This window comes from Schistocerca americana, chromosome 7, assembly GCF_021461395.2.
Source record: "Schistocerca americana isolate TAMUIC-IGC-003095 chromosome 7, iqSchAmer2.1, whole genome shotgun sequence".
Lineage (NCBI taxonomy): Eukaryota > Metazoa > Arthropoda > Insecta > Orthoptera > Acrididae > Schistocerca > Schistocerca americana.
The window spans coordinates 510,202,880-510,217,287 of NC_060125.1; positions in this window are offsets into that span (position 1 = coordinate 510,202,880).

Consider the following 14,408-nt stretch of genomic DNA (forward strand, 5'->3'; position numbering starts at 1 on the left):
ATTCTCTTTATTTAATTTACTATTGTACAGTTACGACCTTAGGCCATTTTCAGGTATCTAAAACGTAAGCATCATGCGTTGGATGCTTTAGCATAACTTATAAATTTAACATACACTATGTGATCAAAAGTATCCGGATACTGGCTGAAAATGACTTACAAGTTCGTGGCGCCCTTTATCGACAATGCTGGAATTCAATATAGCGTTGGCCCACCTTTAGCCTTGCTGACAGTTTCCAGTCTCGCAGGCACACGTTCAAGCGGTGCTGGAACGTTTCTTCGGGAATGGCAACCCATTTTTCACGGGGTGCTGCACTAAGGACAGGTATCGATATCAGTCGGTAAGGCCTGGCGAGATGTCGGTGTTCCAAAACATCCCAAAGGTGTTCTATAGGATTCAGCTCAGGACTCTGTGCAGGCCAGTCCGTTACAGGGATATTATTGTCGTGTAAGTACTCCGCCTCAGGCCGTGCATTATGAACAGGTGCTCGATCGTGTTGAAAGATGCAGTCGCCATCCCCGAATTGCTGTTCAACTGTGGGAAGCAAGAAGTTGATGCGATAGTTCCACGCAAAACAACAAGGGATGCAAGCCCACTCCATGAAAAACACGACCTCACCATAACACCACCGCCTCCGAATTTTACTCTTGGCACTACACACGTTGGTAGATAACGTTCACGGGGCATACGCCATACCCACACCCTGCCATCAGATTGCCACATTGTGTACCGTGATTCGTCACTGCACACAACGTTTTTCCACTGTTCAATCACACAACGTTTATGCGAGACGTCGATTGTCATTTACCGTGTAAGTAGGCTGTTTAGGTTTTTTTATTGGTAACGCCACGTAGCACTCTGTATGAAAATCACTGGCTGTGCTGTGTGCAGTCTGTGGCTGCTTTGCATTGTTGTTGGCTATTGTAGTGTTGGGCAGTTGGCTGTTAACGGCGCGTAGCGTTGCGCAGTTGGAGGTGAGCCGCCAGTAGTGGTGGATGTGGGGAAGTGAGATGGCGGATTTTTGAGAGCGGATGCTCTGACGTGTGTCCATCAGAAACAGTACATTTGTAAGAATGGATGTCATGAACTGCTGTATATATTATGACTTTTGAACACTAGTAAGCTGGCAGTAGAGGCGCTCGCTGTATTGCAGTAGTTCGAGTAACGAAGATTTTTGTGAGGTAAGTGATTTGTGAAAGGTATAGGTTAATGTTAGTCAGGGCCATTCTTTTGTAGGGATTTTTGAAAGTCAGATTGCGTTGCGCTAAAAATATTGTGTGTCAGTTTAAGCACAGTCTTGAATAATTGTTCAAAGGGGACGTTTCATATGTCGACCCTTAGCCGAGGATACCTCACTGGAAGCTTCTCATTTTTTCTTGTAGTTTGTGTAATTAGTGTAGCTTTTGTTTATTGCTAGCGCGTAATTGTTGAGAGAATCTCCTTTGTAGTTGCAGTCTTTCATTGTTGTACAGTAAAACAGTTGTGGCATGTATGTAGATTTGCACCAAGTATTTCGCAGCTGCACTAGCAATTAACGAGAAATTATTTTCAGTGCTATGTTAATGTGTTTTCTTATTTTTGCTCTTCAAATTGTGCTTTTCTGTGTTATCGTGTGAAATATGGTGACAATTATGGCGTGTGAAAAACGTAATACTAGGCTCCAAAGTAAACTGAGAAATGACAGTGAAGACGAAAGCAGTGTGTTAGCGCCACCGTGTAATGAATTAACTAATGTTCAACATAGTAATTTGGTAATTGTACATAGGGAAATGGAGCGGGCGGCAAACAATGGTGTAGACAGTGAAACAATTAGTGAACAGGGAAGCATTATCGATCGATCGGTCGGCAACAGCCCGCCTCAGGAGTCGGGAATGACAGGACACAATCTTGCAAATACTGCAGATTCAGGTTTTGGGTCCTCACCGTTTTCTCAAATAAGTCAAGACACATTTTCTGCTTGTCAAAATGTGAATGTTCCCGGTGCAACTTCACTGCCGAAAAGCACTGAGGAACATGTTTCAGACACCAGTGCATTCTTATTACAGTTAATGCAACAAATGGGACAAAGGCTACAAATGTTAGACACAATGGAACAAAATCTTCAAAAGATAGACTCAGTGGAACATACGCTTGAACAAACACGTGAAAATTTAACTACTGAGTTACATAAAATCGAATCGAAATGTCAAAAAGTCTGTAATGACGTAAAAACACAAATTTGTGAGCATTTCCAACCTATTTTTTCGCGGCATGAAAATACATTACAGAATCACGAAGCAGCCGTAAAAGAGCTGCAAACTATTGTTCATGAAAATCATGAGACCTTGCAAGCTAAAATTGACTCAGTTGCATCTACTGATTCGGTTACGCAACTTGCAAAAACTCAGGAAAACTTAAAGGACGCAGTAGATACGATTTCAACACAAATGGACACTCTGAAACTTGGTTCAGAAAAACACACTGAGGAAATAATTTCACTATTGGAGAAAGTAGCCGAACTTTCGGATCAGTTCACTATCTTATCTGCAAAGGTAGATGATGATCTGAATGACACAAGACCTGTAGCCATCACTGACACAGAAGAGTACGAACAAATTAAGAAATTCAAACAAAATCAAAATCAAATTAATACGCAACACAAAAGAGAAATCTGGGAAGTACAAGATCAGTTGGCACAAGTAATACAAAAATTACATATTTTAGAGGACACTCGCGCTCCAATACGGGAAGAGGGACATAGAAATACGGAAAAGCCACAAAATAATAACACAGGGCATTTCGGAAATTATGAAAGAAATTGGCAAGGTGCACCGAATTTTGAGATGGAACCGCTGACACGACGTAACAATGACCGATATGCTACTCGCCGACATGATGATTTTGACTATAAGCTGTTCATTACTACACATAAGTTCAAAACATTTAAGAATTCTGGCAACGACATTCATCCACAATCGTGGCTCCATCAATTCTCTTATTGTTTTCCTCCCAACTGGTCATTAGAGCACAGATTAGAATTTACGTGTGGCTACTTAGAGAATGAACCAGCTGAAAGAATGCGATCGGTCATCCACGATTGTCACAGTGAAGGAGAATTTTATCATGCCTTCCTCTCAGCATATTGGTCTCAAGCTACACAAGACCGAGTAAAAGATAGCATCATAATGATGAAACATTTCGAACAATCTGAATTTTCCAGTCTTGTCAAATATTTCGAAGACATGTTACATAAGAATCAGTATCTTTCAAACCCATACAGCCCCTCAGAACTCATCTGCATTTGCTTAATCAAATTGCCTGAACATTTACGACATATTATTTTGGCAGGACGTTGCAAAGACGACATTGAAGCTTTTCAGGGACTCTTACAAGAATTGGAAATTGACACTGACATCTGGGAACGCGAAAATTGGAGCACAACAATTACAGGTTACAATTCCGCGATGACAGAAATAATAACTGGACACGACAAGGCTATTCTTACAACGTAAATCGTGACCAAAACAGACACCACCCGTATGACAACCGTTAGCACAGTAGTAAGAGTTACAGAGAAAGATCGCATTTCCGTAATAATGAATATCACAGAGACAATCAGAGAAATAGACAATATGGAAACCAAAATAATTATTATCAAGGGAGACAGAACAACTTCAGACGCAACGGCCCACCGTGCAGTTACGATTCCGGGAGAATTTCTCCACCACGTGACCGACAAGAAATTAATTACAGAAATTACCGACATGACGACAGGCGATATAATCGTAACGACAGACTTGAATTGCATCAGAACTGGCGGGATTCAAACAGGGCAGGGCTCTCTCGACAAGGTGAATTTCCAGAAGTTAGATCTCCAAATCCCAATAACGACACGCACCAACAAAGAGACAGACAATAACTCGCACCGCAAGCAGCCACATGTGCCGGCTGGCTCAGCGAAAAATAACATGGATGCTAACCTTGAAAAAAATTTTAGCATTTCTTACCGACGTATAAAACATGATAATAGCTTTGAAGTTGAAACTCTGTGCACTAGAAAGGGTAAAAGATTGCTTCACATTTCACATGTAAAACCGTTTATTGAAAGATAATCTGCTTTTTAACTTAGTCTTTGCCATAAAACTTTTCACTTCACGTTACTAGTATGCTTTGTCAGACTTAGAAACTGTTAACATGCAACAATGTTTGAAGTTAAATATCCAGTCAAGAACCAAGAGAATTTATTTAAACAGAAATTACAAATGCATTGTTATAGTGAACAGACGACACAGTGTTATTGTGTGTGTACATTCTTGCTTGTGAATTGCACGATTACATAACGACTATAAGGCTTACATACTTAGATCATATACTGCTAATGAGATTTTAATGCAACATTTTGCTTTACTTGAAAATACATTCTTTATTTGAAGTACATTCGGTGAGATTAAAGATGACTTAGCGTTTGGTTTCTTTGATAGCTACACGATTATATCACGACGCTACTAATGTGTGACACAATTTACATTGTTGCTTTTGCGGTGTATCTGTTTTATATCTGCACAGTTTTTTGTATTATTCTGGAAAGTAAAACATGTTTTAGCAGTAACTTTTGTGGTATAGGTACAATGAGACAGCCTTTTTCGTAGCACAACAATACGTTACATTATAGTACTTTCTTGATCAGGGTAAGGTACGTAACAACTACGATATCTATACACAAAGCATTTCACTTTCGTTTGTGATGAGGTAAGTACATTGACTTCAGCAGAACTTTGCTTACAGAGGACGATAACTACGACACTTCCACAGAATTATCTTACAGCAAGACGCACATTTAGCGCTACAGGACACGCATTTGAGTGATTAATTTTGTACTTAAAACATTTATTTTTCAAGATTTTTGAATTACAAAGAAAGTTTTCCGTGATACATTTCATTCCATTGCTGTAATCTGTAACACCTGAGGGTATAATTACATTAATCCTCAGGGGGGTACACGCTTACTTTGTGTACCATGTGTTTGGCAAGCACAAGGAGCCCTAGCTAATATGGTATTTGCTTATACAACTTTACACATCGGTACTACATTTCTCTAACACAGAATTACACAGCCACCTGATTATTTAACAGAGGAACAATTTTTTTTCTACATCAGTGACAGATGTTTACGCAATTACACAGTTGGATAACTTCACACTTATGAAATTGTATTTTGTCTGTACTTTGTGAACTGTTCATATTTTTTTGGAACCATTGTGATACTATGAGAGCTTTGAATGATGTATTTGGTATGGGATCATGATTTTAAAGTACGTTTGAGGTAGATGACACTACTGAAATGAACAGAGAATTTTTTTTAGGTTTTGAAATTATTAGAGGAAGCTACGACGATTTTGAGATTTGGCTGAGGTTTTATGATGTTATTATTACGATGACAATGTGTATTACGCTGTTGAGGTATGTTTATGATCAATAAGCTGATGCTATATGAGGAATTTGACTATGATATGTATTTATTATGATGAAATATTGAAGTGTCGACGAATATGTATATAGGTAATAAAGTAAGGAATAATGAGTAGTGGTTAGGCACTCTGATTTGAGAAAAAGGATGTTGGAAACCAAGAATCGTACTTTAAGAGTTATGAAATGTGTGTAAATACGTGAATGTATCACAATGCCGGCGAAAATTTTTTGGACACTGTTATATCTATAGGATTTTGTTTCCACACATTTATATTGTAATTGTGAAATTTTATTTGTATCAAACTGTCACTGTAGTGGAAACTTCTGTTGTAAATTTAGGTACGAAAGCTAAGTGACATCGACGTAATGCGTCGTTGACGCCCAGCTGTGCGTCGCCTGGAGAAAACGCCACTAGGTGGAGAAAAAAAAGAGGCCATTAACCTCGATATTGACAGTTCTTTGTAGAAAGCATCGCAAATACAACACGCTCAAACTTGAAAACATGATTACACTGCACAGTTCTCAATTTATGATATTTACTGAAATGAAATGATGAGAAACATTTCACGTCTATTGTCTTGCTAGTTGAAAGACTGTTTACTGCATTATGAAATGCCATATGGCTAGTGAATGACGTTTCACGCCTTGCTTTGCCTCTTTTGTTTAATATCTAGTTTCTAGTTGCACTGCAGCATTGGTTAAAATAAAATTTTATAGATGTACTAATATTAATATTTTATGCCTACAGATCCAGTAAATAATAACTTTATGATGTACTTCAAAAAGACATTTCCCTTCAGAGGAATTGCATACAGAATTTTCTTTTCAAGTACTTGGTAATTTTTTGTAGAATACGTTTTTGTGGTGCACCACTTTAATTACATAGACATTAAGATGTGAATATACATTTCCCTTATCTGCATTGTTGTCTTTAGTGTACTATTTTTTCTGCTTGTGGGTTTGCCATGTTTAGATATAAGTTATTACATTTACTGCTGCTTGATTTGCCAAATTGCATTTTTTTGTCATTGCTGTTTGTGTTAATTGTTTTGTACTGCTGCATTGCCTCATCCCTTAGTGTATATATCTGAGCTCATTAGATGTAAGTTAGCTTAAGAGGGGGTAGGCTGTATAAGAGAATGAGTTATGATGAAATGGAAGAAATGCATTGAGAAGTTATACGAAAAAAGTTTGTAAAAGAAAAGGTACTGTACAATGAAGAATAATTATTTTAAAAGAGGATGAATAGAATACAGAAAGCAGGTTTAGATGGGACTTTTTTGGCAATAATGATGAACGAAGGGAGATCTCCAAAAAAAAAAATTTTTTTCAAGATACTGCAGTAAAACAAACCCTGTCCTTTCCTTTTCTGTTATTCCGCTATGTGTTTGTGTACTCTTGTATATTTGTGTTTTTCCTGTCTTTATGTGTTTGGCTGATACGAGTTATGTTGTAGAATTTTTCTAATAATATGTTATTTTCTTTGTAAAGATATTTAGACATTATTTATTCTGTTCTATTTTAATGCTCATGTGTGTAGTTGATGTTTCAAAATTTATTCTGATCTTTTATGTATGTACTCATGTCATCATTCTTGTAACACTGATGTACATGTTTATTTCTATTACTTTGTAAAGCCTGTACTACTATGAATGTTATCCATACTATTATGTTCTTTAATGATGTATTTTGTACCTTTGTAATTGTATTTTTATGTTGTAAATTTATAATTGTATAGACACCAGATCTTCAAATTAAGTTACATTTCACTGCACACGTTTCTGTTAGTCATAGTAATGCACAATATGTGAGAAGTTGGGACTGTTAGTGTTTGCACGTGTGTTACTAATTCAGCAAGGGACTGGATAACAGCATTGCTGGTTCTAAGGACATTTCAAAAAAAAATTTTTTTGTGAGTGCACAAGTGATGGTTCATGGACTTGCTATATTGTCGACAAGACTCTTCGATGGTGATTGTGCACCTGCACAGTCGCAACGGATGGCTGCTAGCCATCTCTACAAGGACTACAGTGGGTCTACACCTTTGATGGCCCACCAATGCCATAATTTCTACAAGGACTGCAGTGGGTCTGCACCTCTGGTGGCCCACCAATACCATACTCTCTACCAGGACTACAGTAGGTCTGCTCTGTGATGACTTACCTACCAATACTCTTCAAAACTTCGACTGACTCTGCTGTGGGTTTGCTCTGTTGTGGCCCATTACCTGTCTGCATGTCAAGAGTCAGCACTGTCTTTCCGTTGGAAGGACAACACTACTTCTTCAAGATTGCATGGAAATCCACTACTTCTGTGTGGATTTTCTTTTACTGCTCAGACTTTGAGAAAAAAAAACACTGCAATTTTACTGTGATGAATGATCAGGACTGTCTTTATGGACTGTGAGAAAATTTTAGCTTTTGACCAACATTGTATCAATAAGTGTGTGCATTCGATATCTTTGTTATTGTAATTACGAAAAATTTTATCAAATCATTATTGGCCACTGCCCAAAACAATTTGTAAAATTTTTTGTGGGGAGAATGGGGGCTATGTAAGTAGGCTGTATATGTTTTCTTATTGGCAACGTTACGTAGCGCTCTGTATGAAAATCACTGGCTGTGCTGTGTGCAGTCTGTGGCCAGTTTTGCATTGTTGTCTGCGATTGTAGTGTTGGGCAGCTCGATGTGAACAGCGCGTAGCGTTGTGCAGTTGGAGTTGAGCTGACAGCAGTGGTGGATGTGGGGAGAGAGATGGCGGAGTTTTGAAATTTGTAAGACTGGATGTCATGAACTGCTATATATATTATGACTGTTAAGGTAAATATATTGTTTGTTCTCTATTAAAATCTTTCATTTGCTAACTATGCCTATCAGTAGTTACTGCCTTCCGTAGTATGAATCTTTTATTTAGCTGGCAGTAGTGGCGCTCGCTGTATTGCAGTAGTTAGAGTAACGAAGATTTTTGTGAGGTAAGTGATTTGTGAAAGGTATAGGTTAATGTTAGTCAGGGCCATTCTTTTGTAGGGATTATTGAAAGTCAGATTGCGTTGCGCTAAAAAAAAATTGTGCGTCAGTTTAAGCACAGTCATGTATAATTGTTCAAAGGGGACGTTTCAACTGGCGTGATGGCTTATAAGCAGCCGCTCGACCATGAAATCCAAGTTTTCTCCCCTCCCGCCTAACTGTCATAGTACTTTCAGTGAATCCTGATGCAGTTTGGCATTATTGTGTGATGGTCTGGACAGATGTTTGCCTATTACACATTACGACTCTCTTTAACTGTCGGTGGTCTCTGTCAGTCAACAGACGAGGTCGGCCTGTACGCTTTTGTGCTGTACGTTTCCCTTTACGTTTCCACTTCACTATCACATCGGAAACAGTGGACATAGGAATGTTTAGGAGTGTGGAAGTCTCACGCACAGACGTATGGCACAAGTGACACCCAGTCACCTGACCATGATCGAAGTCCGTGAGTTCCACGGAGCGCCCTATTCTGCTCTCTCACGATGTCTAATGACAACTGAGGTCGCTGATATGGAGTACCTGGTAGTAGGTGGCAGCACAATGCAACTAATACGAAAATCGTATGTTTTGGGGGATGTCCGGATACTTTTGATAACATAGTGTTGGACAACTCAGATTCCAAGCTGTACTAGGATATTACAACTTACTTTATGAACGGTTCTTGTTTATTTATTATGTCGTTTATGTTCTGGCTACTATGACTGCATATAATTATCACAAAACAAAATAGAAATTGTTTGTCGCTATTTTAGGAACATGTTGCAGTTGTTGCAATGATCTTATACGTAATGTCGAAAGTTTTAACGTACTTACAAAAGAATGTTAGCAATTATTTTACAGATATTTATTAATTAAGCAATACATGTCTTTATTCTCAATTATATTTTATTACCGTTCATCAACTGTGTAATATGTCTACGTAATTGCGTTAAAATAACCACAATTAAATATAATTGAGAACAAAGACATACACAGCTTCACTAACAAATTTGTATCCAGGTGTGAGTACTTTAAAGAAACGTGGACCTTATATATAAGAGCTCAAAGGTAACGTTCTCCTAAAATAGCGAAAAACTATTGCTAATTTATTTTATGACAATTACATGCAGTCATAAGAGCAAGGACGTATATGGCATAATATACCATTATAGAATCGTCCATAAAGTAAGTTATAATCATCCTAGTATGTCTTGGGATATGATGTGTTGCTGTGTAAAAGTCATAACACATACTAATGGATCCAATGTACAATGCTTCCATTTTCGATACTTAAAATTGGCCTAAGGCCGAAATCGTACAATTATACATCACATAAAGGGAGTGGAAGCTGAAGGGATCACAAAATCATTCAAAAAAATTCATCGTAGCTGCAGACCCCACCCCAGTGAAGACTATCTACCAAAAATGCTCCATTGACCACAAAATGTGAATCAAAGCAGTAAATGTCTATCGTAACAAAAACTTCGTGCTACAAAAATTTTCTGTAAATGAAATGAGCTCACTTTGGTATAAGTTCAGTCTGGAAAATAAACCGGTGATCACTGAATTAAAAACAAAATATATTCTCCCAACAAAATTACTGGCGCTACACATCGTGGAACTAACTTTCCTAATAGCTTGAATAGTAGCCAATGATAACATTCAATCGCCTTTCCCTGGCGCTATAATGAAGAGGTCAGTCCAGAAACGGTACAGTATAAAGACTGCCCCTGTCACAAACAAATCTTAATTGCTGCTTTTTAAAAAACATAAGCAGATGTGTTATGTGGGGTGTCTCGTTCCATGACGACTGTCCAGCTCCTCCACCACGCCTACATTAGCTCCACAGGTCTTCCAGTTCCCCGGAATGAGACACTTGCTGGCGATTCCTACGTTCTTAGCAGAATACATGCAACATATTCTTTCGAAACTATTAATAAAAGAATCAGATGAGTTTAAATACATAGGGGTGGCAGTAAACAACAGGAATTATGAGAACCATAAAACATAAGCGAGGCATCCAGAATGTCATATTCATTCAAATCAGGATCATCCAAAATTTTTTCGAGAGGAACGAAAATAAAGATATACGAGGGAAGTAAAAAAGTAAGGGGACATTTGCAATTTATCACCGTAGGGCCTGGTAACACGGCCAGTATCCAGGGCCGAAATATCGTCGTCTGCAACAATTCTATAGAACGTGTCACTCTTATTTTCGCGTTATTCGTCGTATTGTAGCAGACCGTGAAACATGTCGCATCTATTGTCGATCTACACCAAGATGAGAATGAGGGCAGGGATTCGCTTTTTGTTTGCGGAAGGTGTTAAACCTGCGGGAATTCGCTGAATGCAATCGCAGTATGGTCACAGCTGTTTAACGCGAAGCAAGTCCTACGGAGGGGCAGAACTCTTCAAACGGGGAATAACTTCTCTATGTGACGAGAAAAGATCGGGCAGGCCATTGACGAGAACAAATTAGGACAACTTGGAAGTCGTTGAGGGTATGGTAATGGAAAACAGACGAATCTCAGCGGGCGAAATCCTCAATATTTTACATATCAGGCATGGTCCAGCGTATTACATCTTACACGACGCGTTAAATTTTCGGAAAGAGTGTGCAATTTGGGTACTGAAAGAATTGTCAGCGCAGAGTAAGGCGCAGAGAATGAACATCTCTCATAAACATTTGGCCCGTTATCATAGCGAGGGCGATGGATTTTTACAGAAAATCGTTACTGTTGACGAAATTTGAGTGCATCATCACGAACAGGAAAGTGAGGCTTGGAAATATCCATCATCACCAGAAGTTAAGAAATTTAGAAGTCAATCACCAGCTGGTAAGATTATGCTAACACTATTCCGGAACATGCGAGGCGTGGTAGCCGTTCATTTCACCCAAGAGGTGAAACTACGAACAGTGAGAACTATTATGATGTATTGTGAAGCAAACTGAAACCTACAATCAGATCCAAACGTCGCGGTAAAAACTGCGAAAAGATGTCATCCTGAAGCAGAATAAAGCTCGGCTACGTTCTACCAATTGAACGGCCGAAACAATAAAGGAGGCGAGATTCGAATAGCTGGAACACCCGCCATACAGTGCAGACCTGGCTCCAAGCCATTTCCATAATATGGTTGAGTCATTGAACGAAGCTCTCTGGGGAAGCAGATTTGCAACCGATGCAAAAGTCATTGATGCGGTGAAAAACTGGTTACAGGGGCAACCAGAAACCTTTTTACATGAAATGTATTCGCAATTGCGAATATGGGCTACCATCAGCTATATAATGGAATGACGACAATGAAAATTTGTGTCGGACCGTGACTCGAACCATTTCCCGCTTCCGAGCACGACTCACGACAATACCCAGACTTCCACACGCCGTCAACCATGTGTCATTAACTACGTGTCCTTCAGACATGCGTGTAAGTCCGAAGAAACTTTACATCGTAAATCAGAATAACATAGGCACTGCAATATCGTAAATACTGAAAAAGACTTTTTTCCCAACAGAATTAAAGAACTTGCGAAACGTAGGACAAAGTGCGGTGAAGTGCAGGAAGGCACTTACGTAGAAATATATGTTTCAGCTTTCTATCATCAGAATAAATATTCCTTTTCTCAAAAGCCCCTTTACTTATTGACTTCTCCTCGTACAAAACTACACTCCTGGAAATGGAAAAAAGAACACATTGACACCGGTGTGTCAGACCCACCATACTTGCTCCGGACACTGCGAGAGGGCTGTACAAGCAATGATCACACGCACGGCACAGCGGACACACCAGGAACCGCGGTGTTGGCCGTCGAATGGCGCTAGCTGCGCAGCATTTGTGCACCGCCGCCGTCAGTGTCAGCCAGTTTGCCGTGGCATACGGAGCTCCATCGCAGTCTTTAACACTGGTAGCATGCCACGACAGCGTGGACGTGAACCGTATGTGCAGTTGACGGACTCTGAGCGAGGGCGTATAGTGGGCATTCGGGAGGCCGGGTGGACGTACCGCCGAATTGCTCAACACGTGGGGCGTGAGGTCTCCACAGTACATCGATGTTGTCGCCAGTGGTCGACGGAAGGTGCACGTGCCCATCGACCTGGGACCGGACCGCAGCGACGTACGGATGCACGCCAAGACCGTAGGATCCTACGCAGTGCCGTAGGGGACCGCACCGCCACTTCCCAGCAAATTAGGGACACTGTTGCTCCTGGGGTATCGGCGAGGACCACTCGCAACCGTCTCCATGAAGCTGGGCTACGGTCCCGCACACCGTTAGGCCGTCTTCCGCTGACGCCCCAACATCGTGCAGCCCGCCTCCAGTGGTGTCGCGACAGGCGTGAATGGAGGGACGAATGGAGACGTGTCGTCTTCAGCGATGAGAGTCGCTTCTGCCTTGGTGCCAATGATGGTCGTATGCGTGTTTGGCGCCGTGCAGGTGAGCGCCACAATCAGGACTGCATACGACCGAGGCACACAGGGCCAACACCCGGCATCATGGTGTGGGGAGCGATCTCCTACACAGGCCGTACACCACTGGTGATCGTCGAGGGGACACTGAATAGTGCACGGTACATCCAAACCGTCATCGAACCCATCGTTCTACCATTCCTAGACCGGCAAGGGAACTTGCTGTTCCAACAGGACAATGCACGTCCGCATGTATCCCGTGCCGCCCAACATACTCTAGAAGGTGTAAGTCAACTACCCTGGCCAGCAAGATCTCCGGATCTGTCCCCCATTGAGCATGTTTGGGACTGGATGAAGCATCGTCTCACGCGGTCTGCACGTCCAGCACGAACGCTGGTCCAACTGAGGCGCCAGGTGGAAATGGCATGGCAAGCCGTTCCACAGGACTACATCCAGCATCTCTACGATCGTCTCCATGGGAGAATAGCAGCCTGCATTGCTGCAAAAGGTGGATATACACTGTACTAGTGCCGACATTGTGCATGCTCTGTTGCCTGTGTCTATGTGCCTGTGGTTCTGTCAGTGTGATCATGTGATGTATCTGACCCCAGGAATGTGTCAATAAAATTTCCCCTTCCTGGGACAATGAATTCACGGTGTTCTTATTTCAATTTCCAGGAGTGTATAATCATACCAATATCAATATGTGGAGCAGAAATATGAAGAATAGGTAACCATACATAGAGAAAAATAAAAGTTTTTTTAAAAATAAAATCTTGGGAAGGATATTTCGACCAATTTGTGACGGAGCAGATTAGCGAAGAAGAGAGAAGAGGGAGGTGAGGGAGATACACTTTAACGAATCAGGTAGTGTTGCCGAAACCAAGACAAGCAGAAAAGAGCGAACTGCGAGAAGTGCCAGAGAAGAAACCGAAGAACGAAGATGTTTAGGCGGACGAAAATAAGATGGCAAGACAAGTTGGCCAAGGATATTCAGAAACTATGAACAAAGGATTGGAGGAGGCTACTCGACGAGTCCGAAAACCGACTGCAGTTTGTGGAGCCGTGAGAATAAGATTAACTGTAAGTTGTCATCATTTTCTTTGGGCTTTTCTCCCACTGCAACGCGGAGTCGGCCTTGTTACTACGGATTTGGCAATATTAGTGTCAGAGGGTGGTCGGATGCCCTTCCTGTAGCCACCCCGTACCCCCCAGGATGGAATTAGTCTATCCCAGCTGTCTGTGTCTAGTGTCAACCATGAAATAGTGTGAACGTGTTTCAAATGTCTGCGATCGTGTAACTGAGGCGGGACGTGAGGACCAACCCCGTATTCACCTAGCAGGATGTGCAAAACCGCCTAAAAACCACATCCAGGCTGGCCCGCACTCCGGTCCTCGTCATTAATCCGCCGGGCGGATTCGAACCAGAGCCGACATGCGTACCCGAGTCCAGGAAGCAGCGCATGCGCCTCTCGCCTAACCTGGCGGGTTGTAAGAGTAAGTGTAAGTAAGTATTAATAAAAGAAATGTTTCCCATGTGTCGCGCTTCTC